This window comes from Triticum urartu, chromosome 3A (genome assembly GCF_056163025.1).
Source record: "Triticum urartu cultivar PI428250 chromosome 3A, HENAU_Tu73, whole genome shotgun sequence".
Classification (NCBI taxonomy): domain Eukaryota; kingdom Viridiplantae; phylum Streptophyta; class Magnoliopsida; order Poales; family Poaceae; genus Triticum; species Triticum urartu.
This window is the reverse complement of record NC_141875.1, coordinates 299,758,346-299,781,794: the sequence shown is the minus strand read 5'-3', so window position 1 is coordinate 299,781,794 and position 23,449 is coordinate 299,758,346.

The following is a 23,449-nucleotide window of genomic DNA, read 5'->3' as shown; positions in this document are numbered from 1 at the left end:
AGCCCCCGCTCGTGGGAAGATTGGGAGGCGAGCACCAGGTAGCCATTGCTGCTCTTAAAAAACTCAAGGGATAGAAAATACTGGAGAAAAACCCCATCCCCTTGTGAATAAATAAGCAAGAACTTCAAATTTCATTTTGAGAAGTGGCAATTCTGGCTACAAAAGGGGGCAAAAAAAACAACCGCGTTCGGTGCATATACAAGTCTTCCCACTAGTGTGAAGGATGGGGCCTCCACTTGGGCATGGGCATAGTCGCTGTTTGACCGCGTCGTCCGGCAGCGCGGAGCATGGGGCTTCCACTTGGACGTGGGCATGGTCATTGTTCGATCGTTCCGTCCGCCAACACGGAGCATGGGGCTTCCACTTGGGCGTGGGTGGGAGCCCCTGTGAGGCCGGGCGGGTGGCGCACAGGGAGACTCCAAGGCATGTACAACCCCGCTCATTATTAAGTGACAGTGTAACAGGTAGAGGTTGGTGAGGTGCAGGGTGTTCCATGCCTCCTCGACAAGAACCCCGCCCCTTGTCTCCAAGCATGCGGCGACAAGCCTGGCGGCGTGGATGACCCTGAACGGGAGCTCCCGCTTGGGAGAAACCCCATGGATGCCCTCTCCGGAGAGGACCTACTTCAGGACGGGGTCTCCGACCTCGCGGGCACCAGTGGGCGGCGTGAATGAACCGCCACACGGGCCGTAACTTTTCTTAGCCAGCTCCTGCCGTGAGCTTCCAGATTCCTCCTAAGTCCTCTGGCCTCGGGGCCCCTAACGTCAGGCGATGATGACTCAGGAGGCCTCGAACCCTCGTGGGCCCTCCTGGCCTCGCGGGCCCCTCGAGCCTCTAGAGCTCTCTTATGCTACACTTGCGTTCGGGGCACTGTTGCGCGGTTGGTCTGCCCTGGCGCACTTGGCCTAGCCATTGCTCCATGGGTGCGCCACTGAAGCGTGATCCAACCGTGTTCCAAAGTTAGCACAATATTTTTTGAAGAGAGTGATTGTAACTAGAGGTCGTTGTTGTTAATGATGCGGTCGGGGGTGCCGCATTGGCTCACGTGGGCCCCTGGCCTCATGAGGCCTTGACGATCTTGACGGCCGAGCCGGTGGGGAGGGTGCGCGCGGGCCTCCCTTCTGCCCAATTGGTGAACTTGTTCGGTGGTGACACAAAGGTAGTGGTTGTCGCCAGCCGCCCGAGGGGGTGGGCCCAACATGCCCTATGGTGCAGCTCGCTGTCCTGCGTGCAACAAGCAGTGGTCTGATGATCCACGCATCCCGCATCCTCTTCATCCTCCAGTAAAGCGCTGCAGAGCGAGTGTGTGTTGAAATCCTTGGCCCAACCGCCTGCTGAAGCTCCAATGATAGGAGCAAGCGGGCTCCTGAAGCTGAGCCTCGGCCGGGGCGCCAGCAAGCGGTGCGGGAGGCAACTCCTTCATAGGCAGCTTGGCTCCTGATGTCTGGGCTACCTGACACCAAATGTCAGCCCAATCGTTGGTCCGAGGAGTTCTCCTTCGGAAGACTCTCGGGCTTCAGGGGTTCGTAGCGCTTTGCCCGATTGGTGATATCATCTACTTCCTTGCCCATGCGCATGTGCCTGAAATCAGCCCCTGGTTCCTCCGTCTTGTCGACCGCCATAGCCATTGCTGGCCCATGCCGTCTAGGAGGTGGCCTGCCATGGCGCCTCCTGCGGATGGCCACCTTCCCTATTCGACACCCGGGGGAGCACATCCTGGGCCAGAGGGGAAATCCCATTTCCATCCTCGCCGCTGTGGGCCCCCTCCAGGTCTTATCCAGAAGGACGAGAAGACGGATCAGGAGTAGCCATGGGCCCGGGGCGGAGGCCGCGACACAGGTGGAGGGCGAAAAGGCTCCATGCCCCCGCAAGCGGCATCACACAGCTCAGCGACCCGGTCAAGCCAAGCGCCGTAGTCACCATTAGCCGGACGATAGCACAACAACTCACGCGCTACAAGGAGCATGGCTTGCGCGTCCGTCAGCCCACGATGGGTGTGGGGGATGATGCCGTGGTGGGGTTGAAGGAGGGCACGATGGAGGAGCTGCCGCGCTGTGTGAAGAGTGGTAGCGATGGGCCATGCTGCCGACCGATGAGTAGCAGTACCAGTGCCGGCGTTATCCATGCGGGGAATGGGGTGGCGAGGAGTACCACGGCTGAGGGGCGTCACTTGGGCGATGCGAGCGGCCCAACGCTCAGTGCATGCTCGGCGAATTTTTGCAATGGGCGCCGTGGAGCGAGGACGGAGTGTGGTTGATGAAGAAACGAAGATCCGACATGCCCCTACCTGGTGCGCCTAATGTCAGAATCGGGGCTCCGCGGACCCAAACAAGGTTTGAACTCTGGGGCATGTGCAAAGATCTAATCCAGCTCCAGCGTCAAGCTCATCGCCCCACGACCTTGGCCTCATCGAGTTCGTGTGAGCGGGGAAGAAGATCAACACAGAGATTTACCCAGGTTCGGGCCATCTCGCGGTGTAAAACCCTACTCCTGCTTTGTGGTGGATTGGCCTCATGAGGAGGTTGAGGATGAACCACTATAGTTGATGAGCTGCCTCGCGAGGGCTCTGGGAGTGAAGGTGGAATGGATCTGATCCATCTCTATGGTGGAGACTAGCCTATACTTATAGTGGCCTTGGTCCTCTTCCCTCATAGCATAGGCGGGAAGGGTTCCCACAATGGCCAATTTGAAAGGGGACAAGTAGTACATCTTATCCTGATGAAAGGATGTCTTCGCATGCAAAGCTTCTGGTCGTGACGCAGTGGTGGGCTCGGCGATGTCATCAGTCCTGCTGAGCCAACGGTCTTGGTATTGTTGCACCGGAATGGAAACCTTTGGGCATTCCTTGGGAACCCGCGTACGTCCTTGCTTCCTTAGCACCAAAGAGGAAACTATCCTCCTATGCGCCCGCTAGCGCCCGCCTAGCCTTGGTCTTCATGGACCACGTCATCGAGAGCCTCATGAGGCCGGGTACCTGCATAGAAGTCTCCGCTCCTTGGGAGGTAGGCTTGGGATGCTGCCCCTCGGGAAGTCTTGACGTCATTCGCCTCGCAAGGCCGGGGGCCCTCACGAGGGTCTTGTCATGGGGGTCTTGTAGCTGGGCTGTACTGGGCCATCGATGGGGCTGCGTGCTGGGCCGCAAGCAGGCAAGTCTGGGTACCCCCGATCCCAGAATGCCGATAGTTTTAAATGCCATCGCGGAAAGGGGTTAAAAACCATCTGTATAGGAGGTCACTGTACTAGTGTGTGGTGCTCACTTATTAACTGTTTGTCTAATTTGTTAATGTGTTTACTTAACTATTTGGTTCAATTCTGCAAAATGTGATGTTCAATTCTTGTGGTACAATTTTGTATTGTCTTACATGTGAGAAATAACTCGAATTTGGTTGTACAAAATACATGTGAAACCAATACAATTGCTATATTTCCAAGTTGTTAAGCATGCTTGGTTTGGTTAACTGTCAGATCTTCTAGTATGTTATATATTATGCAATGTGTTGCTTAGTTAATGTTTGGTTCGGTTGTTGTGGTGTTCAGTTAACAATTTGGTTCAATTCTGCAATGCGATATTCAATTGTTTTGGGTGCATTTTTTTATTGTCTTCTATGTGAGTAATAAATCAAATTTTGTTGTACTAAATACATGAGAAATAAATACAATTGCTATATTTCAAAGTTGTTAAGCATCATTTGTTTAGTTAATTGTCTGATGTTTTAGTATGTTATGTACTGTGCAATGTGGTGCTTAGTTAATGTTGGTTTCATTTGTTGTGGTGTTAAGTTAACTGTTTTGTTTAATTCCGCAATGTGATGTTCAATTGTTTTAGTACAATTTTGTATTGTCATGGATGTGAGGAATAAATAATTTTGCTATACTAAATACATGAGAAACATATACAATTTCTATATTTCCTTGCTCTTAATCATGCTTGGTTTGGATAAATGGCTTGTCCATGGGGCTCAAATTAATCTGCTGAATTGGTAATGTGTTTGTTTTTTCATCAACATATTTTACTGATAGTATGCCAAACCTCACTTAACCTGATCAATAACTACCTTATATATGTTGCAGGGAAACAATGGGAAACATTGGGGTTTACAATCGAGGTTTGCACATGCATGGTCCTTTGTCTAATAGCACATTATTGTGCCATTGCAGGAACCATTCTAATATTTAGGTTTTTAACAAGTTGGTCTTTTACATGTAGGTCCTATTGTCAGAGGTTTTGACCCACTGTCCGACAATTATTGCATATGTGGAAATGAGTTTGACGTGGCTAGACCGTGTCTGTGTTTCCCCAAAAAGGGATGATGCAGCATAGCTACATGATGACCCACAAGTATAGGGGATCAAGCATAGTCATTTCGAGTAAGAGTGTCAAACCCAACGAGAAGCAAAAAAGAAATAACAAGTGGTTTTCAGCAAGGTGCTTTTCTCCAAGCACTGGAATTGTTGGCAACAGATACTTTGATAGCAAGATATTTGTAACGATCAAGTAACGATAATGGTAAATAAAGTGCAGCAAGATATTTTGTGGCAAAGGACAGGCCAAAACGGTCGCTTATAATAGGCAAAGTGTTCTTGAGGGTACATGGGAATTTCATCTAGTCACTTTCATCATGTTGGTTCCATTTGTGTTCGCTACTTTGATAATTTGATGTGTGAGTGGATCGGTGCTTAGGTGATGTTCTTACTTGAACAAGCCTCCTACTTATGATTAACCCCCTCGCAAGCATCTGCAACTATGAGAAAAGTATTAAGATAAAATCTAACCATAGCATTAAACTTTTGGATCCAAATCGGTCCCTTATGGAATAGCGCATAAACTAGGGTTTAAGCTTCTATCACTCTAGCAACCCATCACATAATAACTATTCCAGAATGCATTCCCTTAGTCCCTAATAAGGTGAAGTGCCATGTAGTCCACGTTCAAATGTCACCACTAAGGGAATCACAACATACATATTATCAAAATATCGAACACATATCAAGTTCACATGATTACTTGCAACAAGATTTCTCCCGTGACCTCAAGAACAAAAGTAACTACTCACAAATGATAATCATGCTCAAGATCAAAGGGGTATTAAATAGCATAATGGATCTGAACATATAATCTTCCACCAAATAAACCATATAATAATCAACTACAAGATGTAATCAACACAACTAGTCACCCACAGGCACCAATCTAAGGTTCCGGTGCAAAGATTGAACACAAGAGATGAACTAGGGTTTGAGAAAAGAGGCTTGCGACAGTGGAAAAGTATTTTGTTGGATGCTTCTGGTGGTTTGGGAATATTTGGGAATTTATAGTGTAAGATTTAGGGTTGGAGGAGTCCCGAGGGGCGCACAAGACCTCAGGGCACCCCCCTGTGGCGTGCCTAGCAGGCTTGTGGCTTCCTCGGAGATCTTATGACCCCCTCTCCAAGCTCTGTGGATGTCTTCTCGTCCAAGAAAAAACATCATAAAGTTTTATTCCGTTTGGACTCCGTTTGATATTCCTTTTCTATAAAACTCAAAAAGAAGGAAAAAAATAGAAACTGGCACCGGGCTCTTGGTTAATAGGTTAGTCCCAAAAATAATATAAAATAGCATATTAATGCATAAGAACATCCAAAGCATATAATGTGGAACAATAAAAAATAATAGATTCGTTGGAGACGTATCAAGCATCCCCAAGCTTAATTCATGCTCGTCCTCGAGTAGGTAAATGATAAAAACAGAATTTTTGATGTGAAATGCTACCTAACATATTTATCCATGTAATCTTCGTTGTTGTGGCATGATATTCAGATCCATAAGATTCAAAACAAAATTTTAATATTGATGTAAAAAACCATAATACTTCAAGCATACTAATAAAGCAATCATGTCTTCTGAAAATGACATGACCAAAGAAAGTTATCCCTACAAAATAATATAGTCTGGCTATGCTCCATCTTCATCACACAAAGTATTATATCATGCACAACCCTGATGACAGGCCAAGCAATTGTTTCATACTTTTGGTGTTCTCAAACTTTTTCAACTTTCACACAATACATGAGAGTGAGCCATGGATATAGCACTATAGGTGGCATAGAATATGGTGGTTGTGGAGAAGACAAAAAAGAAGGAGAAAGTCTCACATCAACTAGGCATATTAACGGGATATGGAGATGCCCGTCAATAGATATTAATGTGAGTGAGTAGGGATTGCCATGTAATGGATGACCTAGAGCTATAAGTGTTTGAATGCTCAAAAAGAAACTAAGTGGGTGTGCATCCAACTTGCTTGCTCACAAATAGCAAGGGAAATTTGAGGAAGCCCATCATTGGAATATACAAGCCAAGTTCTTATAATGAAAAATTCCCACTAGTATATGAAAGTGACATCATAGGAGACTCTCTATCATGAAGATCATGGCGCTACTTTGAAGCTAAAGTGTGGAAAAAGGATAATAATATTGTCCCTTCTCTCTTTTTCTCTCATTTTTTATTAATTTATTCATTTTCATTTTTTTGTTTTTTTGTTTGGGATTCTTTGGACTTCTATTTTTTCTGTAAAGTCCGAAGACTCATCCCAACTTATGAGGGAATCACAGCTTCCATCATCCTTTCCTCACATGGGACAATGCTCTAATAATGATGATAATCACACTTTTATTTACTTACAACTCAAGAATTACAACTCGATGCTAGAACAAAATATGACTCTATATGAATGCCTCTGGCGGTGTACCGGGATGTTCAATGATCAAGAGTGACATGTATAAAAAATATGAACGATAGCCTTGCCACAAATACTATGCCAACTACATGATCATGCAAAGCAGTATGACAATGATGATGCGTGTCATAATAAAACGGAATAGTGGAAATTGCATGGCAATATATCTTAGAATGGCTATGGAAATGCCATAATAGGTACATATGGTTTGAGTAAGGGTATATGGTGGGTGTAATGCATCGACGAATGTTGCGTGGTACTTGAGAGGCTAGCAATGGTGGAAGGGTGAGAGTGCGTATAATCCATGGACTCAACATTAGTTATAAAGAACTCACATACTTATTCCAAAAATTTGTTAGCTATCGAAACAAAGTACTATACGCATGCTCCTAGGGGAATAGATTGGTAGGAAAAGACCATCGCTCTTCCCTGACCGCCACTCCTAAGGAAGACAATCAATGAATAAATCATGCTCCGACTTCATCACATAACGGTTCACCATACGTTCATGCTACAAGAATCACAAACTTTATCACAAGTATTTCTACCAATGCAAAATTACTCAGTAGCATGACTCTAATATCACCATCTTTGTATCTCAAAACAATCATAAGGAATCAAACTTCTCAGAGTATTCAATGCTCTTTATATGAAAGTTTTTATTATATCCCTCTTGGATGCCCATCATATTAGGACTAACTTCGCAACCTAGACAAATTACCATGCTGTTTAGAGACTCTCTAAATAATATAGGTGAAACATGAGAGTTCAATAATATCTATAAAATAAAACCACCGCCGTGCTCAAAAAAGATATAAGTGAATCACTATAGCAAATTGCCTAGCTCAAAAAATATAAGTGAAGCACATAGAGCATTATAATAAATTCAAGATTCATGTGTGTACCTCTCAAAAGTTATGTACAGAAAGTATGAATGTGGAAAACTAAAACGCAAATACTCAAATCATACAAGACGCTCCAAGAAAAACACATATCATGTGGTGAATAAAAATATAGCCTCAAGTAAATTTACCAATGGAAAGAAGATGAAAGACAGGATGCCATCCGGGGCATCCCCAAGCTTATATGCTTGGTTGTCCTTGAATATTACCTTGAGGTGGCTTGGGCATCCCCAAGCTTAGGCTCTTGCCACTCCTTATTCCATAGTCCATCAAATCTTTGCCCAAAACTTGAAAACTTCATAACACAAAACTCAACAGAAAACTCATGACATCCGTTAGTATAATAAAATAAATCACCACTTTAGGTACTGTTGTGAACTCATTCTAAATTTATATTGGTGTAATATCTACTATATTCGAACTTCTCCATGGTTCATACCCCCTATACTACCCATAGATTCATCAAAATAAGCAAACAACACATAGAAAACATAATCTGTCAAAAATAGAGCAATCCGTAGTAATTTGAATATTAGTCATACTTCTGTAACTCCAAAAATTCTGAAAAATTAGGACAACATCAGAAATTCATATATCAAGCTTGTGTACAAAATTTCAGAATTTGTTAACGCTCTAGTGAATTTGAAAAATTCTGTTACTGGACGCGAACGTTTTTGTTTTTCAGCAAAACCAAATCAACGATATACCAAAGTATCCCAAAGGTCTTGTTTGGATCAAACACTAATTAAAACACCAAAACACAATTATTACAGAGGTAATAATGTGTATTTATTCAAGAATAGAAACAAAAACAAAAAAGCATAAAATAAAATTGGGTTGTCTCCTAGCTAGGCATCAAACATAGATCTAGGTATTGTCATGCAACTCCTTCTTAACCAAATCTTACAAAACTTTTCTTAGCAAATCTCTCTTCTCTTCTCTTTCCCTTCTACTGGGTGAGCTTAATTCATGAAAAGGACTATTATTAGTGATTTTGACATTCATAAACCCATGGCCTAGATCATCACCATAAATATCATCATACAACATACATATCTCGTTTTTAATGGGTTCCCTAGTCATCTCTTCCAACCAAGCATCATTAAATCCTACATAAATTCCCCGAGTTACCCAATCAAATTTCTCATAAGTATCAAGGTAAAGGGCTTGAGTAATTTCTGAGTATGGGACTCTTCTTCTAAGATTGTCACTGTAAGACCGATAATCTCTAGATTCCAAGCTACACAAAGTTTTTTATCATGAAGAATTTCTTCAATTGGAGGATGTTCAATATCTTTATTGCAGAAAATAAAAATTTCCCTAGCTTCTTGTATTATGAAATCAAATTCCCGCATAAGAATGATAGTGGCAATCTTTTCATCCGTAGGATGATGAATATTGGGAAGTTCATAAAATATCTTTTGCAAAGCGGGGTGGATGTGAACGGATTTTCTTTCTAATTTATCAATAGGCATGGCAATAGAATCCGCATAGGAATTTGTATCAAGAAGGATAGATCTCTTATTAATAGGCATAGCTTCTGTACAATCAAAGAATTCTTGAATAACACTTTTCCCAATAATATTACCGTCTCCCACATGAAAAGTTTTTGCCTTATAACTAGGGGGAGTTTCAGTTTCACGATCTAAAGAACAAGACACAAATTTTTCCTCAAGTTTTATGCGAGAAAGATCCCCAAAATTTTCAATGATAACCTCCCCATATTCAGACATGGTGGCAAGAAACCAATCTAGCACACAAGCAAAAAAGCAAACAAAAATACGAATGAAAGAAGGGCGAATAAAAAGGCAAATATTTTTGTGAATGTCAAAATATCTCTTGTTGGACTAATACTTCTATCTACTATATTTCAGATGAGTTCAACAGTGGAGTGGCATGGACAAGAGGATGTGGAACCCCTTCAAGAAGCTAAGGACAAAGACTAGCAAAAGCTCAAGACTCTACATTTTCATTTTAGTGATCCAAGATCACGTTGAGTCCATAGGAAAAGCCAATGCTATCAAAAGGGATGAGGTGTTGCTTAATGGCTTGCTTGCTCAAAGTGCTTATTGATATGCTCCAAAGCCCCCAACCACTTTCTCATTTCCACATATGTCCTAAACCTAAAGTCAAACTCGACCCCACCAATTTGATCTATCCGACGCCACCGAATTCACTTGACATAGCCACTGCTAGAAACCCTAATTAGTTCGATCAATCAGTTCGGTCACACCGATGGGATCTTGGTCGCACCGAGATGGGCTTGCAAACTCTCTGTTGTCTTTTGCAATTATTTCGGTCCCACCGAGATAAGCAATCGGTCCCACCGAGTTTGCTTGACCAACTCTTTGTTTTGCTTATTACGAAAATCGGTCCCACCGAGTTTGTGTAATCGGTCAAACCGAGTTGAGGTTTTACCCTAATCCTAGCACATCGGTCCCACCGAGTTGATCATATCGGTCCCACCGAAAATCCTAACGTTCACATTTTGAACTAAATCGGTCTGACCGAGTTTCTCGATTCGGTCCCACCGAGTTTGGTGAATTGTGTGTAATGGCTAGTTTTTGTGTGGAGGCTATATATACCCCTCCATGCATTCTTCATTCATGGAGAAAGCCATCAGAACGTTCCTACACTTCCAGCATTCATTTTCGGAGAGAGGATCACCTACTCATGTGTTGAGACAAAGATATACCAATCCAACCACAAGAATCTTGATCTCTAGCCTTCCCCAAGTTGCTTTCCACTCAAATCATCTTTCCACCAAATCCAAATATATGAGAGAGAGTTGAGTGTTGGGGAGACTATCATTTGAAGCACAAGAGCAAGGAGTTCATTGTCAACACACGATCCATTACCTTTTGGAGAGTGGCGTCTCCTAGATTGGTTAGGTGTCACTTGGGAGCCTCCGTCAAGATTGTGGAGTTGAACCAAGGAGTTTGTAAGTGCAAAGAGATCGCCTACTTTGTGAAGATCTGCCCAAGTGAGGCAAGTCCTTCGTGGGCGATGGCCATGGTGGGATAGACAAGGTTGCTTCTTCGTGGACCCTTGTGGGTGGAGGCCTTCGTGGAATCACACAACCGTTACCCTTCGTGGGTTGAAGTCTCCATCAACGTAGATGTACGATAGCACCACCTATCGGAACCACACTAGAAATCTCCGTGTCTCCAATTGCGCTTGCGCTTGCACATTCGAATCCCATCCCTTTACTTTCTTGCAACTTGCATGCTTTACTTTCCGCTGCTCATATACTCTTGCCATGCTTGCTTGAAATGTATTGTGAATGTTTAAACTTGTGATAAAACTCCACCTTAACTTAAAGAAATTTAAAACTGCTACTTTTCTTTGTTGAGGGTCTAATCACCCCCTCTAGACACCTCTTCTCGATCCTACAACTGGTATCAAAGCATTGGTTTCCATTCCTTTGGTTTAATCACCATTGGAAGAAAATGGATGTGTCTACGTTGGGGAGTCTTAGACATAGAGTGCCTATACTTGATGGAGAGTTCTTTCATGAGTGGAAAAAATGAGATGCTTGACATTTTAAATGAATATCACTTGAACAAGTACATTACTAGCCCTTGTGCACCCCTTGTTGGCCCTTTGCATCCTGCCCTTGATGAGTCTATTGACATGATTCCCAACCTTAGAACTGTCAATCTTATTACTAGAGGTTTGCCTTAAAATGTGTTTAGTTGCTTGCCTGCTCTTGATTGTGCCTACACCATATGGAGATTTCTTGAGGAACGATTTCCAAACTATTCCTTTCAAAACTTAGATTAGATTCTTCATAAGTCTATTGCCTTGAGTAATATGAAATCCAATGATCCTAAGTTTGGTGATTGTTTATTTGATCTTAGTAACCTCATGCGTGCCAAAGGAGATGTTGGAATCATTAGCAATATCATCTCCGAAGCCATTAGAATTCATAAAGATGAACATTGTGATGATCATTTATCTAATGAATCACTCTCTATAGGAATGGATCAATCACAAGACGATGTTGAACATGGATACTATGATGAGGATGATGATAGTGACTTTGATCTCGATGAGTCTATGAAACATTTTGGTCTTATGGCTAATCTCCACGGCTACATGGCTGGAGGAAAGGAATGGGTTCTTGATAGTGGATGTATTGATCACATCACCGTAGACAAGGATATGTTTTGTGAGCTTGCTAAAAATGACGACCCTCGAAAGTATGTCACCTTTGGTGATAACTCATAAGGTAAGGTGGTTGGCCTTGGTAAGGTGGCCATCTCACATGATAGCTCCATAAAAAATGTTATGCTTGTTGAATCTCTTGGCTATAATCTACTTTTCATATCTAGACTTGCTAACTTTGGTTTCAATGTCCTATTTACTGAAGTAGATTGCCAAGTGTTTCATAGAGATAATCATAAAATGGTCTTTACTGGTATTCTTAGAGGTGATCTTTACATTGTTGACTTCACTAAAAAGGCTCAACCTAGAATTTGCTTAATTGCTAAGTCCTTTAAAGGCTGGTTGTGGCATAGAAGGTTAGGTCATGTGGGCATGAGAAATCTTGATAAGCTTATTAAAGGTGATCATATACTTGGAGTGAAAGATATTATATTTGACAAGGATAGATTGTGCACTGCCTGTCAAGCAGGAAAACAAGTTTGAGGAAGCCACCCCATGAATAACAGCATGACCATGAGAAGACCACTCGAGCTACTTCATATGGATCTCTTTGGTCCCAATGCCTATAAAAGTCTCGTTGGAAACTCATTTGGTCTAGTCATAGTCGATGATTTTTCAAGATTTACGTGGGTATTCTTTCTTGATGATAAATCGCAGGTCCAAAAGATCTTCAAGAACTTTGCTTGGAAGGCCCAAAATCAACTTGAAGTGAAGATCAAGAAGGTTCGCAGCGACAACGGAACGGAGTTCAAGAATGCAAATGTGGATACCTTTGTTGACGAAGAAGGGATTTCACACGAGTTGTCGGCTACGTACATGCCTCAACGAAACAGAGTTGTTGAGAGGAAGAACCAGACTCTTATTGAGAGGCGAGAATGATGCTTGATGAGTACAAGACGCCAAAACACTTTTGGGCGGAAGTCGTTGAGACAGCTTGTCACGCAACAAATCGCTTGTATCTTGACAAGCTACTCGGCAAGACGGCATACAAGCTTCTCACCAGTAACAAACACCAAGTTGGATACTTTCGAGTATTCGGCTCAAAGTGTTATATTCTTAATAAGCATCATCGTTCTAAATTTTCTCCTAAATCTCATCAGGGTTTCCTACTTGGTTATGGCTCAAACTCTCACACCTACTATGTCTACAACAATTTCACCCAAAAGGTTGAAGAGATGGTAGATGTGAAGTTTGATGAATCTAACGACTCACAAGTAGAGAAATTGCCAATTGATGTAGGAGATAAAGACCCTTCAGAAGCAATTCAAGACTTGTCTATTGGCAAGATTCATCCAACGGAGGTGAAGGAAAGTGCCTTGTCCGTCCAAGTGGAAGCTTCTACCTCACGACAAGGTGAGCCAAGAGTTGACATGGAGTCATCCACAAGTGGTACACACCAAGATGAAGAAAATGAGGAAGTACACCAAGATGAACCTCATCAACCTCCTTCTCCACCACGACAAGAGAACGACAACGTCAACAACGAAGAAGGCCAAGAGGAAGAACAAGATGGTGAAGAAGATGGTCCACCCAGACCTAAACAAAAGCTCTCACGAGTTCGAGCAAGAGTTTCACAAGACCATCCGTCGATCAAATCTTCAATGATATCCAAACTGGAGAATCACTCGTTCTAAAACTCGTGTGGCTAATTTTTGTGAAATTATTCATTCATCTCTAGCATTGAACCCATGAAGGTTGAAGAAGAATTGGAAGATCCGAATTGGATAAATGCCATGCACGAAGAGTTACACAACTTTGAGAAGAATTGGATAAATAGCAACCAAGTGTGGACACTAGTCGAGAACCCCAACAACAACCACAACATCATCGGTACCAAATGGGTGTTTCGCAACAAGTAAGACGAAGATGGACAAGTCGTTCGCAACAAAGCATGTCTCATCACCCAAGGCTACACTCAAGTCGAAGTTATGGACTATGGTGAGACATATGCCCCCGTTGCTAGACTTGAGTCCATCCGCATCTTACTTGCCTATGATAATCACCATGATATTACCTTGTACCAAATGGACATTAAAAGAGATTTTCTAAATGGTGAAATTGAGGAGGAAGTTGATGTGAAACAACCTCCCGACTTTGTTAATCCTAAGAAACCTGACCATGTTTACAAACTTCACAAAGCTCTTTATGGTCTTAAACAAGCTCCTAGAGCGTGGTATAAATGCTTTACCAAGTTTCTTATTGAAAAAGGCTTTGAGACTAGAAAAAATGATTCCACTCTTTTTACTAAAAGGGTTAATGGTGAATTATTTGTGTGCCAAATTTATGTTTATGATATCATATTTGGTTCGACTAACCCTCATTTTAGTGAAAAGTTTGGAAAGCTAACGTCGGAGAAGTTTGATATGTCTATGATGAGTGAACTCAAGTTCTTTCTTGGGTTGCAAATCAAGCAAACTAAGGTGGGTACCTTGTTTCCCAAACAAAGTATACCAATGACTTATTCAAGAAGTTCAACATGCAAGAATGTAAAGGTATGAATACACCCATGCCTACTAGTGGACATCTTGACTTGACTAAGGATGGCAAACCGGTTGACCAAAAGGTTTATTGCTCTACGATTGGTTCATTGTTATATCTATGTGCCTCCCGTACCGATATTATGCTAAGTGTGTGCATGTGTGCACGAGATCAAGCGCCCCCTAAAGAATGACATCTTAAGGCCGTGAAAAGGATAGTGAGATACTTAATTCATACACCAAATTTTGGCATTTGGTATCCTAAGAGGTCTTCTTTTGGTCTTGTTTGCTATTCTGACTCGGACTATGCCGGTGACAAGGTTGATGGGAAGTCCACTTTGGGTACTTATCAATTTCTTGCTAGATCTCTTGTGTCTTGGTCCCCCAAGAAACAAAACTCGGTATCCTTATCTACCGCCGAAGCAGAATACTGTAACACCCTCGATGCGGCTATATCTCCCACGTGTCGAAGCACGACTTAGAGGCATAACCGCATTGAAGGCAATGTCGCAAGAGGGGTAGTCTTTACACATCCCATGTACTAAATAAGAAAGAGGTGCATAGTTGGATTACAATCTCCACATCACACAAATACATAAATAAGGCATTACATCAACCAGATACAATCAAGGCACAACTACGGAACAAAAATAAAGAAGACTACCCCTAATGCTACAGATCCCACTTCCTACCATAGAGAATTTTGAATGGGGCCTTGCTCGAACTCGCTTGAAAGCTGTTGTTGTAGGAGAACTCGGCATATGGAAGACAATCTTCCCACTTCATACCAAAGGAGATAACGCAAGCCCTGAGCATATCTTCAAGAATCTGCTTTACTCGCTCGACTTGGCCACTAGTTTGAGGATGAAAAGTTGTGCTGAAACGCATGTTGGTGCCCATGGACTTCTGAAAAGAATCCCAAAACTTGGAGGTGAAGATGCTGCCACGATCTGAAGAAATCAACTGTGGAATGCCGTGTAGAGAGACAATCCGAGAGGTATATAGCTCTACCAATTGAGCTGTTGTGATGGATTCTTTGATAGGCAGAAAATGAGCCACTTTAGTGAGTTTGTCGATGACAACGAAGATAGCATCATTGCCACGCTTGGACTTTGGAAACCCAGTCACGAAGTCCATCTCAATGTGGTCAAACTTCCATTCTGGAATGGCAAGAGGTTGGAGGAGACCAGCTGGTCATTGGTGTCCTGCTTTCACTCTTCTGCAGACATCACATTCATTCACGAACTGAGAAATCTCACTCTTCATTCGAGTCCACCAATACGACTGCTTGAGGTCATGGTACATCTTTTTACTTCCAGGGTGAATAGAGAGGAGTGAATTGTGAGCCTCGTTCATAATGACTTTATGAAGGTCACCTTTAGGCACAAGAATGCGATCCTCGAAGAATAGTGTATCTTTGTCATCAAGACGATAGCACTTGTACTTGGGTTGACTCTTGGCAACCCCAATCTTCACCTTCTTCACCATAGCATCAAGAAGTTGAGCTTCATGAATATGATCTTCCAAAGTAGGAGAGACTTGGAGGTTGGCAAGGAAACCTTGAGGAACAACTTGCAGATTGAGTTTGCGGAAAGCTTCACAAAGCTCGGGTTGGTAAGGCTTGAGAATCAAACTGTTGCAGTAAGCCTTCCTGCTCAATGCGTCAGCAATTACGTTGGCCTTGCCTGGAGTATATTCGATACTCGGATTATACTCTTGAATCATTTTGACCCAAAGAGTCTGCCTGAGGTTGAGATTTGGCTGAGTGAAGATGTACTTGAGACTCTTATGATCAGTGAAGATGTCCACTTTTCGTCCCAATAAGAGATGTATCCAAGTTAAAAGAGCATGGACAACTACCGCCAACTCGAGGTCATGAGTGGGGTAGTTCTTCTCGTTGGGATTCAACTGGCAAGAGGTATAAGCCACAACTTTCTTCTCTTGCATCAACACTGCACCAAGACCTTGAAGAGAAGCATCACAGAAGACCTCAAACGGTTTGGATTCATCAGGAGGAGTTAGAACTGGAGCAGTGACTAACTTCTCTTTTAGGGTGTTGAAAGTGATGTCACAATCAGGAGACCAGACGTACTTCACATGCTTCTGCAAGAGGTTGGAAAGAGGCTTCACGATCTGTGAAAAGTTCTCAACGAACCTTCTGCAATAGCTTGCGAGCCCAAGGAAGCTGCGGAGTTGCTTCACATTCTGAGGTGGTTCCCAATTCACAATTGCATACACCTTCTCAGGATTAACCACTATGCCCTTGATAGAGATGACATGCCCAAGGTAGAAAACCTCATCGAGCCAAAACTCGCACTTTGAAAACTTGGCATAGAACTGATGTTCTCTGAGCTTATCGAGCACAAAACGCAAGTGCTTGGCATGATCTTCCTTGTTCTTGGAAAAAACCAAAATGTCATCGAGGTAGACCAAGACTAACTCATTTTTGAAGGGGTTGAAGATGAAGTTCATCATGCGAGAGAATGTTGGAGGAGCGTTGACGAGGCCGAAAGACACAACAGTGTATTCATATGAACCATAGCTTGTTCTGAATACTGTCATGGGGATATCCTCTTCACGAATGCGAATCTGGTGATAGCCCATACGGAGATCAATCTTGGAGAAAACTTTAGCACCTTTGAGTTGTTCGAAAAGCTCATTGATGTTGGGAAGTGGGTACTTGTTCTTTATAGTCTTCTTGTTCAATGGACGATAGTTGACACAAAGTCGGTCCGTTCCATCCTTCTTATTCAAAAAAAGAACTCCACAACCCCACGGAGAAGAACTAGGTCGGATGAGGCCCAAACGCTCTTGATGATCGAGCTATTTCTTCAATTCCTTCAACTCTTTCGGTCCCATCTTGTAAGGACGTTTGCAAACAGGTTCCGTGCCAGGCTCAAGTTCGATGAGAAATTCAACTTGCCGGTGCGGAGGCATTCCTAGGAGCTCTTCTGGAAAGACGTCTTGATATTCGCAAACGACCGGAATTTGAGAGAAAACAGAAGGATGGTATCATCCCTTGCAGCAAAGACAATTACATCCTCAGACGAATGAGTCAATTGAATCTGCCTGGCAGCACAATCAAGGTGAGCCTTGTGATTAGAAAGCCAATCCATTCCACGAATAAGATCAATATCCGAGTCGCCCAGAACAATAGGAGAAGACAAGAACTTATAGTCACCCAATGTGATTGAAACATACAGAACGCATACTCGAGAAGTCATTTGACGGGCCGGGGAGACAATAGCCAACGGTCTCGGCAACACTTGAGTAACAAAATCATGATTGGATGCAAAAGTTCTCGAGATGAAACAATGCGATGCACCAGTGTCAAAAAGAACTTTTGCTGGAATATCGTTAACAGGAAGGTTACCCGTGATGACATCTGACGAGTCCTCTGCCTGAGCTACATTCACCATGTTGACCTTGGCTTGCTTGGGGTTATGCTTGACCACAACTGTACTTGCAGATCTCAAAGGAGGAGGAGGAGGAAGACGCCTCTGATTGAAGCATTTATTGGCATAGTGACCCTTCTGTTGGCACTTGTTGCACGTGACCTTTGAAAGCGGACGGTGATACGGAGCACTTGATGTTGGAGCTTGAGACGAAGTCTTGTTCTGAAAGCCAGGGTTGGGTGGGTGGGAAGATCCACTGCCACGTTTGCTCTTCTGCTGATAAGGCTGACGGAACGGAGGAGGAGGAGGCAGCCAATACTTTTGCTGCTTAGCCAGTTGAGTTGAGGAAGAAGGAGTAGCATCTCTGACTCGCTTCTTGGAAGCATCGCACTTTAGTTGGGCAGCCTCTTGTTTTAGTGCCATGTTGTAAAACTCATCGTACTTCTTGGGCTCAAAGAGGACGAGAGCTAGCTGGAGTTCTTCTCTGAGACCACCCTTGAACTGGTATATCATGCTCTTCTCGTCAGGGACGTCTTGCTTAGCGAAACGGGCGAGCTTCTAAAACATGATGTTGTACTGGTAAACAGACAAAGAGCCTTGCTTTAGGTTGCGGAATTCCTCACGCTTGCTCTCACCAACACTCTGAGGAATGTGATGAGCTTTGAAGTCTTGACGGAATGCATCCCAGGTAATCACACGGCCTCCTCTGGAATCTTTGATTGCTGAAACCATTCTGCAGCTTGGTCTTTGAGTTGGAAGGAGGCAAACTTGACAAAGTCCTCAGGCCTGACATTGCTCCACTCGAAATGCTTGTAGATATCCATGAGCCAATCATCAGCGTCTGTTGCCTCAACACAGTTGCTGAACGTCTTTGGCTGGTTAGCGAGGAACTGGTTGAGTGTAGCAAATTGATTCTGATTGTTGCCATGGCCATGATTCCCTTGAGTGCGCTCTTGCAAGAGCTGCATGATCAGTTGTGTGTTTGCATTGGTAGCGGCCATCACAGCTTGCCATGCCTCCGGAGGTGGAGGTGGTGGTGGCAGATCAGTATTCGGAGTCGTGCGCGTTGGAGGAGCCATCCTGAAGAGGGTGACATCCGTTAGCATCTTGATAGATAGATAATCAAGCTGAATCGAACAGATTGAAATTGCAACATATAGTCTTCACATCCGAACAAAATGAACGAATGCATTCCAATTGAAATGGTCACATTTCCATAAATTGAGAAGCCACTTAGAATTGAGGTAGAAGAATAAAACAACAAGGTACGGACAAGAACAAATACTTGGTGAGGATTACCCAATCCCAAACCAAATATCCGCGGAAGAAGTACTAGAGCTACAAGAATTCCCACCTATGAAACTCCCGAACCTTTCCGGTTATGCAATCAGGTGTTGGGGATACAGGGGAAGCATAATATCTCACCCAAAGCTAGCAAATCTTACATCCAGCTGTATCCATCCTTCAACACATAACCAAGAAAAACTTCGGAAATCATTTACCTCAACCTTCGAAAAGCATTCGTTATACGAGTTATGGCAATACTCCCGAACTCCCGCCCTACTACTGAGTGGCGTCGAGGTTATCTCACCAACAACTACATAAAAGAGATTTTCGATGTCGGCGAAACTCAGGTATTCCAGAATCTCAACGATAAAATTGTGACGACAACACCTCAGAGCTCAACTCCCCGGGAAATTGCCAAAACCCCTAAATGTCAGGAGGCACCAAGAACAATGTTCTCGTCACAAAACCATCGGAACGATTCCAAGATACCCGTGTGATCCTAAAAAGAGTCAAAACTCTACATCAAGATGCCTCACCAGAGCGACGAAGGGACTGAGGAGTAAAAAGAATTCTTATCTCTCTGATATATATAATCCTAAATGACTCAAAACATTTTTCTAGACTCAACAACGCCAGCGATTCGATCAAGCAGGGGGCTCCTAAGGTCGGGGAAGGCTCTGATTACCAACTTGTAACGCCCTCGATGCGGCTATATCTCCTACGTGTTGAAGCACGACTTAGAGGCATAACCGCATTGAAAGCAATGTCGCAAGTGAGGTAATCTTCACAACAACCCATGTAAATAAATAAAGGGGAAAAGTACATAGTTGGCTTACACTCGCCACGTCACACAAATACATGAATAAGTCATTACATTCATCCAATACACTCAGGGTCCGACTACGGTACCAAAATAAAGATCAACCCCCAAATGCGACAAAGTCCCTGATCGCCCCAACTGGGCACCACTACTGATTATCTGGGAAAGAAACGTAGTAACGACGAGAGTCTTCATCGAACTCCCACTTGAGCTCAAATGTGTCACCTGGAGCGGAATCATCGGTCCCTGCATCTGGTTTTGGAAGGAATCTGTGAGTCACGGGGACTCAGCAATCTCACACTGTCGGTGTACTAGAGTAGGGGTACCCTAGTATCCCGAACTTGTGCACGAGCAGTAGCAGCCTCCCGCGGCAAGGCTTGCCGGGCGACCGCCAAGGTCCTCCGTGGTTCCTTTGGAGCCATTCAAGAACAAAGTATCCAAGACCAAGAAGACAAGACCCCGGCAAGAGGAGCTTGCCGGGAAGGCCAACCAAGGCATCTCAAGGAACTTGCCGCGACGCACCACGCGCCCCGGCAAGGCCCGGTGAGTGACAAGCTCCCGGACGCGATAAGACAACGACCGCGGCAAGGCGCTTGCCGCGGCAAGCCACCACTCTGTACACGCGCTCTAGCACTTCCACCAACGTGTCGCTCTGGGGCCCTTCCAGGCGTACGTGGCGGGAGGCTGTGCAGCCAGCGGTGCGGGGTGGTAAGCGGCGCTGGCAAGATTGCCATCGTGGCGAGCGGTGGCGTCCCTGGCGGTCACTTTTTGCACTATTTGGGGTGATGCAGACGGGCATTTAATGCCCTTGTCCCCTGCCGTCAGGGTTAGGTATGATACACTGTACAAGTAGCTGTACCAACCGCCCCTTTTCCATTTTTGCCCTTGTCTACGTTGCCACCTGTCGGTGACCCCTTGAGCATATAAAAGGAGGCCCATGCGCAACGTAGAGGGGGGTTCGGAAGGCCATAGAACACTCACGCTCGGTCTCGTTAGCTGCTGGTGTGTACTGTAGCACCCAGCGCTCCCGAGCAAGAACTCAATACAAACCACAAAGCAGGAGTAGGGTTTTACGCATCCGTGCGGCACGAACCTGGGTAAACTGCTCGTGTGCTTTGCCTCGATCTGCTCTTCGTGCGATCTCCGCCCCCGCCGAACCGAAAGGGGCTCGGTCCGCCGTGTCCCATAGGTGTTCGTGGATCTGTTTCCCCGACATCTTTGGCGCGCCAGGTAGGGGGCGTCGAGGTTGTGTGAACCTGATCCGGCGTTCACACGAGCTAGATCTTCATCATCTTCATCGACATGCCGTCGAAGAAGAAGGCTTCGGAGGCGGCTGCTCCGTCCGCGCCGAACCCACCACCGCCGGAGCAAACGGCTGGTGGGTAGACGCCGGCGGAAGAACGGGCGTTGACGAGGGAGCCCACGGTGCTGCCAGGTCCAAGGACAAGGCTGCGCTGCCCATCGGCGGCGTAGCCGGCTCCCACAACGACCGGGCGCACTCCAAGACCTCGGCGTCCGTACATGCACCGCGCCCATCTCAGGAGGCGCGGGATCGACAGCGTCATGGTACTCACGGTACCATGCGTTTGCTGGACCAAGATTGAGCTGGCGGATCTCGGAGTGCTCAGGACCAGCATGCACGTCAACATGCTGGCATGAGCGAGGCACGGTCGCCAGAACGAGATACTGCTCCTTCTAACATAGTTAGAAGTCCGAGCATATCCCGCTCCTCGCACCGTTCACCACCGCCGCCCGTCACTTCAGCAGAAGCTTTGGCGCGAGCTCAACTGCTCCTAAACTACCCTCCAGCGCCAGACAAGATCGACGACTGGAGGGCCACCATTCAAAGTCTCATCGGCTTCGCCAACGGCGACACTCCGCGGAAGCCGAGTACATCGCAGCCGCGGCAAGTCGGCCAGGCACGGGCCGGTGGCGACAAGACCGGTGGGGGTGCAACCACTGTACACTCTCCGCCCCGAAGGCCAAGATCGCCGACTCGCCGGATCCACCACGACAGTGACTCCACCGCGTCATCGGATCCACGAGCTCGTCGCGATCAGCGCCAAGTTCTTCACGAACGACAGCAAGAAGACGCTCGTACTCGCATCGAGCGCCGAAGAGAAGCGCGGCGTCAATCAGACCAGCGCGCTGGGCCTTCTGTCGACATGCATGCGCCAGGGGTACCAGGCGACTTGCCGTACGCGGTAGGTTGCCCTGCGTTTACTCGTGAGCTGCGGCAAGTCCAGTGGCCCAGCAAGAAGAAGTTCAAGCCAGACGTACCAGAGAAGTATGACGGCAAGTCGCATCCGTTGGAGTTCCTCAGCATCTACACCATCGCGGTGCAAGCTGCCGGGGGACGGGACGACAAGATCCTTGCCAACTACTTCCCACTGGTGCTCAAGCCCAACGTCAGGTCCTGGCTCATGCATTTGCCGGACAACTCCATATCCTCCTGGGCAGACCTGTGCCATCAGTTTGTCGGCGCCTTTACAGGTGGCCACAAACCTCATGGCCAAGAGAGTGACCTTCACCTGCTCGCCCAGAAGGAAGGAGAGCCCCTGCGCAAGTACATTCAGAGATTCAGCCGTGTACAGCGCACCATTCTAGATGTCCACCCTGCCGCGGTCATCAGCGTGTTCCATCAGAACGTGCGTAACCGCAGGATGAGGGAGGAGATGGCGATGTGCAAGATCAGAGACGTTATTGAGCTGTATGCCCTGGCCAACAAGTGTGCACGTGCTGAGGAAGGGAGGAAACTCCCCGGAGAGAATACAGGAGCAGGAGGATTTGACAGCGAGGATGCTGCCCCGGCAAAGAAAAACTAGCGGCGGAACAACAGGAAGAAGAAAGGTAAAGATGTGCTAGTCGTTGAGCAGTCCGGCAACGGAGGTGGCGCCAAGAAAGCCAAAGTTGGTAGCTCCAGCAAGGAGATTGCCGCATGCGCCAACTGCCTGGCTGTGGCGGTCGCCGACAAGCAGGACGGCACCGACAAGCAGTACTGCAAGATCCACCGCACCAAGGGCCATGACCTCCAGAGTTGCAAGAAGGTCGAGCAGCTTGTCCAGCAGCAGAAGGCTGAATACGAGCGACGCGACAAGGAGAGGGCCCAAGGAAGCGCTGGAGAATCCGGCAAGAAGCATGCCGGCCGGAGAGGACGCCGTGGCAAGGCCAAGCAGCGGCGAGCAGACAGACCTCCCCGCGGCCGCGACAAGGATGAAGATGATGACGATGACGAAGACATGGATGATGTCGAGACCAGTGAGTAGGAGTTCCAGAAAGCCACAGAGGTCTTGTGCATTGACGGCGGTGCTTCTCTGCATACTTCACACCGCCAACTCAAGCAGTGGGTGCGGGAAGTCAATGTGGCGGAACCACCTGTCGAGTCACGCAAGCTTCTAAAATGGTCCAGCACGCCTATCATCTTTGATATTGAGGACCACCCTGATCGCACAACTGCGGTTGGGTGATTGCCGATGTTGGTTTCACCAACTATCCGCAACCTCAAGGTCACTAAGATGGTAGTTGATGGCGGGGCCGGCTTGAACTTGATCTCCTCCGCTGTACTCCAGAAACTCCAGATCCCTGACAGCGAGCTTGAAGAGACCGGCACATTCCAAGGAATCAGCCCAGGAAGGAGCAAGCCGAAGGGGAAGGTCACGCTGCCGGTGACATTTGGCAGCGAGTTGAAC